Source organism: Podarcis bocagei (genome assembly GCF_964188305.1).
Source record: "Podarcis bocagei genome assembly, chromosome: 4".
NCBI lineage: Eukaryota > Metazoa > Chordata > Lepidosauria > Squamata > Lacertidae > Podarcis > Podarcis bocagei.
Window position 1 is genome coordinate 42,772,073 of NC_138128.1, and position 14,601 is coordinate 42,786,673.

Consider the following 14,601-nt stretch of genomic DNA (forward strand, 5'->3'; position numbering starts at 1 on the left):
TTGCATAGAAACACAAAAATGGCTTGCTTATACCATGTGGTCTAAGCTTGGAACATCCAGCTTAGACCTCCTTCCTGGAAGGGTTCTCATGGTGCAAAAAGGCTTCATAACCCTTCCTCCTAAGGTGAAGGGGGGGGGTGACCTAGCTAAGCCTGGCAGGACAGCTAACTCTATGGTCTTAACCCCTTCAGACATTAATTAGAGATAAACATGTTGGCTATATGAGGCTGATTATCCCATACCCACCTCAGAGTTTTTACACTGATAAAATGGGGGAATTAATTTTGGTGTTCTTTTAGCTAATTGGAAGAAGGAAAATATAGACATGTGCGCACACACACACATCTCTCTGTCAGACAAACAGAGAGAGCATACCAGAATGAACTATTGCAGCCTGAATCCTGCGATAGTCCTACTTTAGAATATGTGGTTTGAGGGCAGAAACCTAAATGTTTTAGCAGGATTCAAATAGGATGAGATACTTCTGTGGATAATTAAGACATTTATGATTATAGCAGTGTGGTTAAAACCACACATTTTTCATCGCCTAAACCTTCCTGTAAGGGATTCTAGAAATTTCCCTTTCTGTAGGTGAGTCCACAAATGTCTTCTAGGGGGAAACTGAATTTCCCTGAAGTTTCTGATATTGGCTGTTCTCCAAGACATTGACTAATGACTTGAGCTGGGCTGGCTGCTATTGATGTCTCAGTAGGCAGCTACAATATGAGATAGCCATTCTTTGATGTTGTTTTGCTGCCATACCTATAAGTCATTTCTAACAGAAATGTTTACAAGGTCCAAATTAAGTAATATTTGCTTTCCCCAGTAGGGAGGTAATTGACTTACTGATTTCTTAGTGAAATAAGCATGCATTTTTTGTGGTTTCCATATCATGTTGTAGGAAGTGTGGATCCAGTACATGAGAAACAGTCACCTTCTTGGTGTCCTTTCTCTCTTTTACATCAGACTCAAACAGCTGCTACATTTCCAGATGTTCTTATCACTACAGAATAGGGATCACTAATTATTCTGATGGTACAAAATACACTTACTCTGATTGTATGAGCATTTCATTATTTCCAAGAAAGTAAAAAAGGGACAAGAGATGTCTCAGAATAAGGAATCTTTCATTAGAGAGTAAAATAGAAGAATGAAATATATGCTGGAGTGTGAGCAAAACATTTAAGCATATGGGGAAAATGTTTGTCTTTTGGGATTGCTTTTCTAAAGTGAACCTGGCATCTTGAAGCAGATTCTAAACTGAGACTTTTGAGAAACTGGGCAAGATGGTTTCAAGTGAGTTCATTTCTTTTTCAAACTTCAGTGTGATTGGAGCTATCCCATTTATTGTGTGCTGCTAGCTATCCTTCTCACTTTATAAGTCTAAGCAATTGTCACTATATCCATGATAAGCTAAGGGCCTGTCAGCATGATGGGCGATGAGTGTCATCAAACCTTCCCATTGAAGGTCCGGACTCCCTCCTCCTTTTTGGAGCAGAGCTACACATTACCATCAACTTTCTTTTATAGCAGAAAACCATCACAGCTGACTTTTGATTGAGTGGTGTATATAAGGATATAAGTCACTGAATCTTCTCCCTCATAGTTTGTAGAGATCAAGAGGGGGACATGTTGAGAAGCCCACTGATTCTTTGCTTAGCCTGAAGGCATCTGCAGCTGCTTTATTCTAAGAAGGAAAGTCCACAGGAAAATAACCATGGAACTACAGGTAATATGTAGTTCTGGCTTTGCTTTTTCCACCTCTGCTTCATCTGCTTATCCAGTCTTTCTAGATCTAGATGACTTGCTCTGATGTTCCGGCTGTCTGGACATGACCTGATCCTGATATGAGGGGGCCTCAGCAAAGTGCCCACTGGTGTGTCCCATCCTATGTCCAGGAACCCCATTTCCAAATTTCCAGGTGGGTGGAGCTTTCCATTGTCAACCACTTGATGTCATTATGGCACCAGATGATGACATTGAAGGTGCTCACTGTCTGTGCCAATCAACTGATTGACGTAAACAGTGAGTCTAGCAATGTGCGTCTGCAGGAGTGGCTTGTATCTAAACTGTCCCTACAAATGGGCATTTGTCCTCTGCAGACCCTTCTCCCTGACACTAGTTTTCTTTGTGAAGAACATTTCTGTTGTGTGAGCTGCCACCTTCAACCTGAAATGGTAGAGCCTAGGCACAGAATTTTCACCTCAGTAAAATGCTGTACTCAGGGAACAGGAGGTGAAAAGTGAGCTGGTGAGAAAGGGATGGAGTAGCTTAGGGGAGTAGAGCTAGGGGCCAAGCCTCCTCTGATCAGCACACAGCTTTTTGCAATCATCTTTATTACAGACCAGAGGTCAGATATGAATACTGTTACTTTCTTATAATACTAAACAGTTTGCCTGGGTTTCCCCTCACAATTTTCATCATAATAGGCAGGATTTCTAAGCAAAGAGAGACTACAATTTTCTGTAATTTTGTTCCCGGCCTATCATTATGAGGCTAGTTGGTATTCACAGATATTATTATGAATTTAGTAACAATTTAATGCAAATTTAATAGCATCTTCTCACAATGGGCCCTTTGCCATCATACACTTAAAGGCAATCAAAGTCAGAGCGGCAGCTAGACTGATAACTCGAGGTTCATTGATTGTGTATGTGTGTGTGTGCACAACTGGCAGCATACTTTCTGAGTATCCACTGAGATTCAAGCCAGAATCCCAGCATAGCTCAGAGGAGTTACGGTTATACCTCTTCTCCAAACAGCCATTTTGTTATGTGCACAGTAGCATCAGTATGTATAGCAACAAATCCTAAGTTCACTGGTATTTCTCAGCACTCTTTTCTAAATAAGCTACAAGAGCTATTACTATTTTTTAAAGTATAAAATGAATGTGATTTTGTTTGACAATTTTTTTTGCTATTTCTTGAGTGCTAGACTGAAAATGTGACAGGCAAAACTGGAAAGAGAAATTCTACTACTACTACTACAGTGGTACCTCGGGTTAAGAACTTAATTCGTTCTGGAGGTCCATTCTTAACCTGAAACTGTTCTTAACCTGAGGTACCACTTTAGCTAATGGGGCCTCCCGCCGCCACCGCACAATTTCTGTTCTCATCCTGAAGCAAAGTTCTTAACCCGAGGTACTATTTCTGGGTTAGTGGAGTTTGTAACCTGAAGCGTCTGTAACCTGAAGCGTCTGTAACCTGAAGCGTCTGTAACCCAAGGTACCACTGTACTAATGATTCTATCCCACCTTTCCTCCAAGGAGCCCAAAGTGGCATATGTGGTTCTCCCCCTTTCCATTTTACACTCACCACAACTCTGTGTGTTAGGTTAGGTTGAGAGATGGTGACTGGACCAAGGTCACCCAGTGCAATGTAAACCCTTAACAGTCAGAGGCAGCAATGCTTCTGAACATCAGTTTCTGGAACCCACATGCTCTTATGCTCAGGTCTTGGTTGGGAGTTTCCCACAGGCATCTGTGAGAATAGGATGCTGGACTACCTGGGGCATGGGCCTGACCCAGCAGGCTCTTCTAATGTTCAGAAAGCCCCCTTTACTCAGCGTTGCTGTGAACAGACTTGCCACACAATGGATCACTGCTGCAAGGGAGGCAGTGAGATGTCAAAAGAATAACTAGTTTCATCATGGTGTATGTAAATAACTACTATTTTGGGGGGATGATAACTAATATTGCAAAGTGCATAATGGAATGCAACGGGTAATGGGAGGGGAAATTAGAACCTGTTGTTTTCTGTTCTTCTGTCTTGACGCACAATGCGGGGACATTTGTTGACGCTGTTTTGCATCTGATCTATCAGGACAGTGGTTACAGTGGGAACCAAAGTCAGTGTCTGCAATGCTTAATATTGGGGTGGGGGCTCAACTGCTATGGAGGGAAACAGCTTCGTAAGGCAGCGTGCGAAATCCGTGCAGTATTGCACCAGGAAGAGGCATAATGCTGCAATAAACCAAAAGACCTTGAGAGACAGGAGCCAAATTAACTTAAAAAACCAAACGAAACACCAGCACATCCCCCACCTCGCTCCAGCTCTTCTCCTGTTATCTCTTCCATGGGATATTGATATTGGCAGCCACATTGGTATCAGTTGAGAGAGAATTGATGAAACATCTTCTGGAAGAAAAACTAATTTGCCTACATGCAAGACCAGCATGTTGCGCTGCCCTTGGAGGCAAAATAAAGTATCAACCTTTACACCATGGAGCTATTTTTGTCCTGATTTGAAGAGTGCTTATTGTGCACGATACATTTCACGGTTTGAAAAGGTGGTGTCAGCAGAAAGATGCTCACCTTAGTACTTCCCATTTGAAATATGGGAAGTCTGTAAGAACGATGCTCCTGCAGACGCCTTATTCAGGATGTGTGGGGAGGAGGGCGTAGTCATCATTTGGTGAACATGGCTCAATAATAGCACATTGCTTTACCAGTCACCCTCCAGTCCTTGCTTACCCCAGATAAAGAAATGAATCTCTAGGACCCAATTAGATGTCTAGAAAGGGGCCTTACTGTTAGCACCACGATATTTCTGAGAGCATTGTCTCCTAAGAGTATAAATCTGGTTTTAGAATAATATCAGCGTTGAGCCTTGAAACTTGGGAAATGCTGAGACTGTTAAAGATCAATGTGTTTGCAAAGACATGGGGGAATAGAGTTTAAAATAGTTTGGAAGACAGCCAGCAGCCAAAATGTAATCCCTCCTTTCTGGCACCACAAGCCAGAAAAACTGAGCATGCTGTGTTCAAGGAAATGCTTGTCCCTAAGTTAAAGAGATACAGAGATGGATGCAAGATATATATATATATATTTTTTAAAAAAAAGGTTTTGTGAACTAATTGGAAGTTATGGGAAGGCTGGTCTGGCTGTGGAGCTGCAGTTAAGGAAGGATTCACCTGGAAATTATCGCTTAAAGGCTAAAAGTCTAAAAATGGTGCACTCTGCTGCAGAAGGGTGGGGGGGCGCTACACTAGCTTCCTGGCAGTTAGGTCACTGTTGCTTACTGAGAGGTCAAGGGGAGAGGAAGCGGGGAAGTTGGTGCAGTGCAAATGCTCCGGTGGAGCCAAACTGGCACTCCTGCTATTGCATTAGCATCATGGCAATCTCACTGCCACCTTGCCCTCCCTGGTAAGCAACAGTGACCCACCTTCCAAAAAGCTAGTATAGCGGCTCCACCTTGAGTCTTTAACTGAGAAGGCAAAATACCAATTGCTTCCAGGTTTAATCTAACATCAGAGTACCATAGCCCCATAACTTCCATAGGGGTTACATTTTGGGGATTGCACCTAAAGCCAAATCATGTATTGTCAAAACCCATTGGGTTCAATGGTGGGTAGGATTACCAAAGTCATTTTTCCAGGAACCCCCTTTCTGTCCCCTTTTAAAAAAAATTTAAAAATTGCCCATACATGTAAAGCTGAATGTGCACAAACTGCGGGCTTAGTTTGCAACCTAGTATAGAAATATACTTTAAAAAAAGGAAAGGAAAGAAGAGCAAAAGGATATCTGTACAGGACAACACTAATCATGTCTACTCATAATCAAGTCCGTGCTCATGGTTATCTTGCTGAGGAAGTGCTGCTTAGGAGGCACAGAAAGTGATATAGCAAATCATACCTGGTAATTACTATCAGGGCTATTTCTTCTCCTTAGAGACACATCTGGTTTATTTATTTACTGGTTTGCTCAATTGGTCAATTTGAACAATTTCTATGTAGAGCTTTCAAGGCGTCTTACAAAACCAATATGGAATACAAACATTGCATATAATAACAACATGTTAAAAATAATACATGGAAAAGCGAAGGGGAATGAAATTAGCCTTGCGCCCCAAAGGTAGCAATGTTGGTGCCAGGTGGGTCTTGCTAGGGAAGGGAATTCCACTTACAGGGTGTCACCACTGACAGTGTTCAGCCCAGCAGTTTTTGTAAGTTTCAGGAAGGGTGTGTGTGTGTGTGTGTGTGTGTGTGTGTGTGTGTGTGTGTGTGTGAAAATTCAATTGATCTTTAGAAGTCAGCAGAGTCTAAGGATTTGTGACACGGTGGGTTGTGTTAGGCTTAAATATGAAGTAGCCAAACATCTGGGACGCGGGTGGTGCTGTGGGTAAAACCTCAGCGCCTAGGACTTGCCGATCGCATGGTCAGCGGTTCAAATCCCCGCGGTGGGGTGCGCTCCCGTTGCTCGGTCCCAGTGCCTGCCAACCTAGCAGTTCGAAAGCACCCCCGGGTGCAAGTAGATAAATAGGGACCGCTTACCAGCGGGAAGGTAAATGGTGTTTCCGTGTGCAGCTCTGGCCCGCCAGAGTAGCTTCGTCACGCTGGCCACATGACCTGGAAGTGTCTGCGGACAGCGCTGGCTCCCGGCCTCTAGAGTGAGATGAGCGCACAACCCTAGAGTCTGTCAAGACTGGCCCGTATAGGCAGGGGTACCTTTACCTTAGCCAAAGATCTTCTTTCCTTCCATCTTTTCTCAAGGTTTCTCTTACAGCCTTGGCAATTCTCAGCTCCCCAGTGGGGGAGGCAGTATCCTCCAGGGATTGTACTGTACAATGATGGACTTTCATTCCCAATGGAATGAGAGATGGTGCTCTCATGGTCTCGTGCCAACAGCTCAAATTATTTCAGTATCCCTCTGAGCAATTTAGGCTTTGAAAGAAGCAGCAGCCATGTCATCTGGAGATTCCCTAGGGAATCCCTGGGGTGAGTCCACCAAGAACCCTTCTAGTTCTATCCATTTCTGGGGGCAGACACTTAAATAGATTTACCATCTCTGCAGGGAAAGAAGCCAACATAAGCCCAAACCTTACTATGACATGATTGGATTGCAGCAAACTTTAATATGGGTTTTCCATAGTGGTAAACAACAGTGCTGGACACGACTAAATGACAACAAACAACAGTGCATATTCATATAGCCAAATCAGGAATGCCATGGATTCTTTTATCTGTGACAGCCTATTCAGAAAGAGAGAAAAATCTTATTAGGGAATTTTCCCTCATACCAGGGGACTGATGTTAGGATAATTCACACAAATGTCTCGGTGCAGGAATTGATGTACAGTCATACCTCATGTTACGTTTGCTTCATGTTACATTTTTTCAGGCTGTTTTGATGGAACCACTCATATGGGATTTTGTATATACATTTTCCCTTGGCTCGTTTTGCTGGCCCATGTAGGACCAACATGGATAGTTGGCCCCAGTGAACATTTGACATTTTCTCCCTCCCCCCTTGTGGCTTTGATCTATAGGCTACCACTAAAACGAGGCTGCTTTTTAAGCTCCATTTTAAACTGTATTCTAACTTATATTTTAATCAACTGTTTGTTTGTTTGTTTGTTTGTTTGTTTGTTTGTTTTAAAATGTTTTTATTGTATTTATATTCTGTGTTAGCCACCCTGAGCCTGGTCTTGGCCAGAGAGGGCGGGGTATAAATAAAAATTTATTATTATTATTAGTATACCAAAACAGAAACCTGCCATTAAAACAGGGTTATTCAATCATTCCATTTCTCTTAAGGCCTAAAGTCAATGCAATTATAGTGCCAAACGTAACAACTTTCAAATCAAACTATTATTGCCCATAGTAGCTGACATGCTGGGAGTACTGTAATGCATGAAGGAAGTTGTAAGTACTTTTTATAGGATTGGCTACACATATTTGAAAGTTACCACTGCCCCTCCCCCATGCCATGCTTCAAACTTTCCAGATAAAATTTTGTTTTCTGCAGAGATTAATTTCTATTTGAGACAATATAATGTATGAAAAGGCCTTCAGGTATCTACCAAATTTAGTGGGAGGTGATGTGGAGTCTTACTGAAAATAATCAGACCCTCCAAGTGCCCCTATTTTCCAAGGACAGTCCTGGATTTACAGAAGCCATCCCGGTTTCTGATTTGATCCCAGAATGTACTACTTTTCATTGATAGGACGTCCTTATTTTCACCAGAGAAATGTTGGAGGGTATGGTGTTATGCAACCCCCGAGCCAAGGAGATAAATAACTATATAACCTTTAGAAGATATCTGAAGGCAGCCCTGCATAGGGAAGTTTTTAAAAGTTTAATGCTTTATTAGGTTTTAATATATGTTGGAGGCAGCCCAGAGTGGCTGGGGCAACCCAGTCAAATGGGTGGGGTATATATATATCAATATCACCATCCATCATTATCAAATAAGACTTCCCTATTTTAATCGGAGAAATGTTGGAGGGTATGAATAAGTCCATTGACTGTCACTGTCTATATCTGGTCTGAATTGCCAAAGATTTGAAACATTATCCTGGAAAGTTCCAGCTAAATTTATACTAGCACTTTTCTTCAGCCTGTGGTTCTCCTTGGGATATTTTGTAGAAATCACTGTCAGGGTGTGGACTCCCCAAAGATGTTTAGCAGTCCTGGCAGAATTGTTGTTGACTGATGTAAAATGAATCCTGCCAACAAACGCTGAATAGTTTACATTTGTCAAAGTCAATTCCTCCTGCTTCTTTTCTTGGTTGGATGAGAACAGAGCAGTGTTTACACTAGCAGCAATGAACAGCTAGGCCATTTGTAAGTGCATATGATTTATGGGATATGCTAAAATATGCTCCCCTCGCTCTTTGTTGAAAGGGCCTCTTGTGGATTTGTATAGCTACACAATGCATGTGAATACTAAGAGTTAGCGCTCTTAGCCCTCGCAGCCTTGTCCTATTGTTAAGTTATCTCAGGTTTGGTTTGTTTTCCCCCTAAAAAAAATATTTCAATTGGTGAATACTGGGCATTAAATGGGATCCCAAGAACTTTCCTCTTTGACACTAATAGAGAACCAGGGCCCAGAAAGTACTCCAGTGCTGTCTTTGGCAACCTAGTGCTCTCATACCTAAGAAGAGCCTCCTAGATCAGGCAAATGGCTCACCTAGTCTACCACTCTGTTCTCACAGTGGCCAGATACAAGCCTGTGGGAAACCTGGAAAGAGAACATGGGCGCAATGGCACTCTTCCCACCTTCAGTTTCCAGCATCTGGTATTCAGAGGCATCCTGTCTTTGACAATGAGGATGGATCATGGTCCTTGTGGCTGGTAGATGTTGATAGGCTTCTTCTCCATGAAATCATCCAGAGTGGTGGTCATCACAGTCTCCAGTGGGAGTGCGTTCCACAGAGCTGCATGAAGAAGCACTTTTATCTGTTTGAATCTTCCAACATTCAGCTTCGCTGGATGTCCATGAGCTCTAATGTTATGAGAGAGTGAGAGAAACCTTTCTCCATCCACTCTCCAAATGTCTTGCACAATTCTATAAACTTCTGTTGTGTCACCTACTACTTCCCTTTTCCTCTAAACAAAAAGGTCCCAAATGCCACAATGTTTTCTCTTCAGGAATTTGCTCCATTCCCTTTATATTTTTGGTGGCCCTTTTCTGAATGCTTTTCAAACTCTATAATATCCCTTTTGAGGTGAGATAACCAAAACTGTACACATTATTCCAATTGCGGTAGCACCATAGATTTGTATAATGGCACTATGTTATCAGCAGTTTTCTTTTCAGTTCCTTTTTTTCTTTTTTTGTTCTGACATTCATCACCTTACATTTGTTTACATTGAATTGCATTTGCCACTTTACTGCCCGTTCACTCAGTTTGGATTGGTCCTTTTGGAGCTCTTCGCGATCTTCAGCCCAAACTTTTTAGTATCATCAGAAATCTAGGCCGGAGCTGTAAGTGCTTTGGACTATGATTCCCAAAAGCCTCAGCTTGCATAGCTGTAGAATAATCAAGGATGCAGGAACATGTCACAGCTCCAAAATACCTTGTTGCTCAAGCAAAGCGAAGCTGGCAAGGAAAGACCTTTATATTCCTTCCTGCAGTGGCAGAACCTGGAGTCTCAAATTTCAGCAGTGCCCTGTGCAATGGCAAAATCTGGCACCCTTCCTTCTATCACAATACATTGTAAATAATGGTTGTGGCATCCCTGGTGGTGCCACCAATGCTCTGCACCCAGTGCAACAGAACCGCTTATACTCCCCTAAATCCGCCTCTGCTTCCTGTCTAGAGTGAGGACCCCAAAGTCAGTCCAGGGTGCAGACTAGGTTGAGAAGGTTCTTCACTGGCTCCTGTAGTTCAGCAATTCACCACACGGGGCAGCCGCGTGTACATTACAGCAGCTACTGACATTGTGTTAAGGTTGCTGAAAAATTTCAAGGTCAAATCTTCTAGCTTAGGACATATCCTCTCTGCAGTACATAGACCTGTCCATTTCAACAGGGCTTTCGATTCCAGATTCTCCAGAGCTATTGTACTTATATCCACTGATCTAAAAGTTGCTGTACGTCTTTGTGCTACACCTTCAGAGTTTCTTCCACAAACAACTGCCCTTCCTACCCCCCCTCCCAAGAATGTTATTCTAACAAAACTTACAGGTAACCTTCAGATTAATCATTTAACATTTTAACTGTGATTATAACAGAGAGAGCTGTGAAATTGATCTTCTGACCGGCAGAGATTGTGCCTTGCATAATATGTGCTAAATTAGGGAAACCGACTGTAATGTTTAGGAGCAAATCTGGTGCAATGGAAGCCCTTCTTGCAGGTTCTATGAGTTCCCGAAAGCAAATCCCTTCTCCCTTCCCAGTCTCTACTTATGGAAGCCAGATTGAGGAAGATGCAAATCTCATTAAGGTGCACTTCATAGCATGTGGCGTAAGGTTTGGAGCGACGCTTCTCTAAATATATGCATACCTCCACAGTTTGATTATAACACTCAGTGAAAAAGTCCTATAAGCTCAATCATAATAAAATGGAAAGCATGGGAAGTTTAATAAGATGTGATATTTTTCTAATCAGGCCAATTTTTATCACTCTCCCTGGTGCCAGGATGGTGCCTGCTGTGTATTGGCAAAGTACCTATCATGTTGTGGGTGATGTTGGAAATAATAAATAGCAGTAATTGCCTAAAGCAATCCAACACTGCTGCCTCGAAGGCCCCAATGAATTAACTGCATGGCAATGCAGAAATGATTACCGGAACATCTATGCATCACTGCGTTGCAACGATCCATGTTTGTAGAATGTAATTGTGCTGCGGCACATCAGGAGAATTGTGGTCAGGATTAAATTACCCGGGAGAGAATGTAAATACTCAGTCTTCTATTATTCTGCATTTCATGCTATATAAACAGACAGTGATAGGGAAACCAAACACAAACAAAAGTAATTCATACAAGACAATTTGCCAGGAGGAGACCATTTCCATTTCACTTCATGAGATCTATGCTGGAGGTTTTGATTAGCAAAAATAAGCTGTTCCAAAGAAAACCCAGCCCCATTCCCTGACAACAACCCTTGGTGGGTTCTGAAAACAGAACAAAGATTTATTCTATTTATTTACTTGTTGACTCAGTTGGATTTATAAAGCTAATAAAAAGCACCCGGTTTGGTTCTGTAGCAAAATATTTATACTGACAGATAACGACTCAGCTACACAGCCAAGTCTCTCTCAAAATTTAGTATAGGATAGTGGTAAGGGAATTCTCAGGCTTGAAAAGAGCTCCTTCACTCAGTTTTCAGCAAGAAGACGACGGGAAACAAACTGGAGCAAGCTTTTCTAGTTCAAAACAAATCAGGAAATAATTTTTGAGAACAATGGGGGGAGAAGACCGAGGTAACTACTGACCGGTGAGCTTGACATTGGTACCATGAAAGGTCCTAGAATAGATAATTAAACAGGCATTCTGTGAGCACTTAGAAAAGAATGCTGTGATTACTAAGACCCATAATGGGTTTCTCAAAAATAAGTCATACCAAATGAATCTCATTTCTTTTCCTGATAAAAGCTTGATTGATCAGGGGAATTCTGTGGATGTAGTGTATCTTGATTTCAGGAGGGCTTTTGACAAAGTCCCCCATGATATTCTTGCAGAGAAGCTGGTAAAATGTGGACTAGATGATGTAATTGTTGGTGGATATGTAGCTGGTTGACTGTCAAAACTCAAATAGTGCTCACCAATGGTTCCTTGTCATCCTGGGGAAAAATGGCCAAATGAGGTGCCACAAGGTTCTGTCCTGGACCCATTGTTGTTCCTGGGCCCATGAACCCCATGGCACTCACATGTGTCTTCCCTTGGGCCCAAGAAATTAGTGCCTCTCAGGTTATCCCACCAATCCAACAGTGCAGGGAATGCAGCAGATTGGAGACCACATAGTAAAAGTGGAACATCTGTCCTCAGGTCAGAGGTTTGACCCTTGGAGAGTTAGTACCTCTCCAACAAAGGGGATAGAGCCAAGGAGAGGTGTACTGGAGGCAGAGGCTCAAAAGGCCTCCACTCACCTCCAGACTTCATTGTAGTTGCTCCCTGAGAGCTCTCCTTGGTGCTGCAAGAACTGCATTACCTTACCCTACGGGTGGGCAAATTAAGGCCCGGGGGCCGGATCCGGCCCAATCGTCTTCTAAATCTGGCCCGTGGATAGTCCGGGATTCAGTGTGTTTTTACCTGGGTAGAATGTGTCATTTTATTTAAGTTGCATCTCTGGGTTATTTGTGGGGCATAGGAATTCATTCATATTTTTTTTTCAAAATATAGTCCGGCCTAAGGGACAGTGGATCGGCCCCCTGGTGAAAAAGTTTGCTGAGCCCTGCCTTACCCTGTCTGTGGACTTACTAAATGGGACCTGAACAGGACACCCACGTCCCATCCACAACTGTGCTGTGTTCTGGCCATTTTAATAAATAGATAAAATATAATTCTGCAGGCATGTGTATTCATTAGCAAAATGGCTCTGTCGGCGGATTCTGCGGACATATTTGTGTTGGAGACAGAGACAGCATGTCTGATTTTCTGCTTGTGAGGCTCCTGCTGAATCCTAAAGTCCCTCAGGTGGCCTAACTCCATAATAGGGTTGCATCCTAAGACCGAGGTGTGCCCTGTCAGTGCAAGCATTTACATTTGCGCAGTAGAACTCCCCTCTCCCTTCCCATGCGCAGCCTGCACACTCCCAAATCTGCTGTGGAGAATTGTGTGAACTCCTAGAACAAATTTAGTGTGTGTGAGGGGAGGAGGGGGGAAGTTCCATTGTGCATAGATTCTTGTGATGATGGGACATGTTTGTTGGATACCGCCCCTAATTTTAATTTTCCTCCCCTCGTGTTTAATAGATTCTTTGGCATTTGTTGTGGCTAAGCAGTAGGACAGATCATGTATATGATAGACTCTTTGTTGCTATTTTGATGGTTATCCTCATTCTCATAATTTTATTTTTTGAAAGCTGCTTTATAAGTGTTAGCGCCATGAGGAAACTTGAAGGAGAATTCTGCATTTTTCATTCATACTATTTTGTGTTTCTTTAGTACAACTGAAGGACTACACTGTGTAGATATAACGTTTGGGACTTTACTGGTTAGTTTTTGCATTGTGATGGCTGATCATTGCCTCAGAACTCTGTATATATGTTAAAGGGAATGCAAATTGAGAAGTTAATGTGCATAATAATTAGCCATTGGGCACAGTCACTAGGCCTTGTGGAAAATGTGCACATACAGTAATTTCCCCAGGAAGATGGAATTGTGTACATTTTCCTGTCAATGTAAATAATCCCCAACAGGCCTTGGGGAATGTGCATATAGTGACTAAATTGTGTACATATCTCAACTGCATTTTGTACATTCCCTGGTCAATATGCATAATCTCCAAGAAATATGCCTTCCCCCATATTTCTTGTTCAGATGTGCAGTCTGTGCTTTCTGGGCTGCTTCTGGCTTGCTGACTAATCTTACATGACTCGCAGTGTATCCTTCCATTCATCAGCAAAACAAAAGGAAGAAGTGGGTCAGGGCTCCAGATAAATATTTATTTATTATTATTATTAAATTTATATCCTACCCTTCCTTCAGAGGAACCCTTTTTTTCTACAGTCCAGCCCCCCTTTAAGCACTCTCACTTGTTCCCCAGTCAGCTGAACAGTGTGAGGGAATTTACAGGAATATGAAACTTTTATCCCTGCCACAGTTCTAATGGACCCTCCCCAACATTTCATCAAATGAGAAAGTGCCTATTCTCCTTGAGGCCTGGTGAATATGCACAGTGGCTGGATAGTATGCAAATTCAAAAAAATGAGGGGTGCTAACAAGTTGTAACATGGCCCAGGAATTCCAAAGATATTTGAGCTTAACAAATATAACTTAGTTTTGCTTGTGTGTGAAATTGCATAGAAATGTGTGTGAAATTGCATAGAAATAATTAAAAATGATTGCTAAGTACTTGCAGTTTTATATAATTTTATTAGCATTACCTTACATTTTCAGAAGGTAAAATTAAAATTCTTTGGTTTTCCAGAAGCAGCTTATGTGCTGCTTCATCAAACGGAGACAAGTTAAATCTTGTCTAGCCACAAAAATAATAGCAGATGTGAATTCCTCACACCCCCCAAAAATATTTTTAAGACCCTTCCCTGAAGAAATTTGCAAAAGTTAAGTTTCACCCCGCAAAATGACACACACTGTTATTTGCAACCTATATTCCAAAGTTGTTGCCGTTATTTGCATTTGTTATCAAGTTATAAAAAAAGTGTTTGGAATGGCATTCCACCCAGCTTTCTGTTTCCAATGCTCTTGCACTA

The 14,601-nt window shown here is 42.1% G+C and overlaps 1 long non-coding RNA gene across 3 annotated transcripts in view; it reads left to right on the plus strand.

Moving 5' to 3' along the window:
- LOC308585462 overlaps positions 1-14,601 on the plus strand; it is a 208,769-nt gene that overhangs the window by 97,634 nt on the left and 96,534 nt on the right. Inside the window, exons 2-3 of one of the 3 annotated variants that reach the window (XR_014007415.1) lie at positions 1,607-1,729; positions 3,822-4,089. The exons of 1 other annotated variant lie outside the window; for it this stretch is intronic. This is a non-coding gene — a long non-coding RNA (uncharacterized lncRNA). Of the gene's footprint in view, positions 1-1,606; positions 1,730-3,821; positions 4,090-14,601 lie in introns of those variants that run through there. One more of the 3 variants, XR_014007413.1, reaches the window with a different exon arrangement.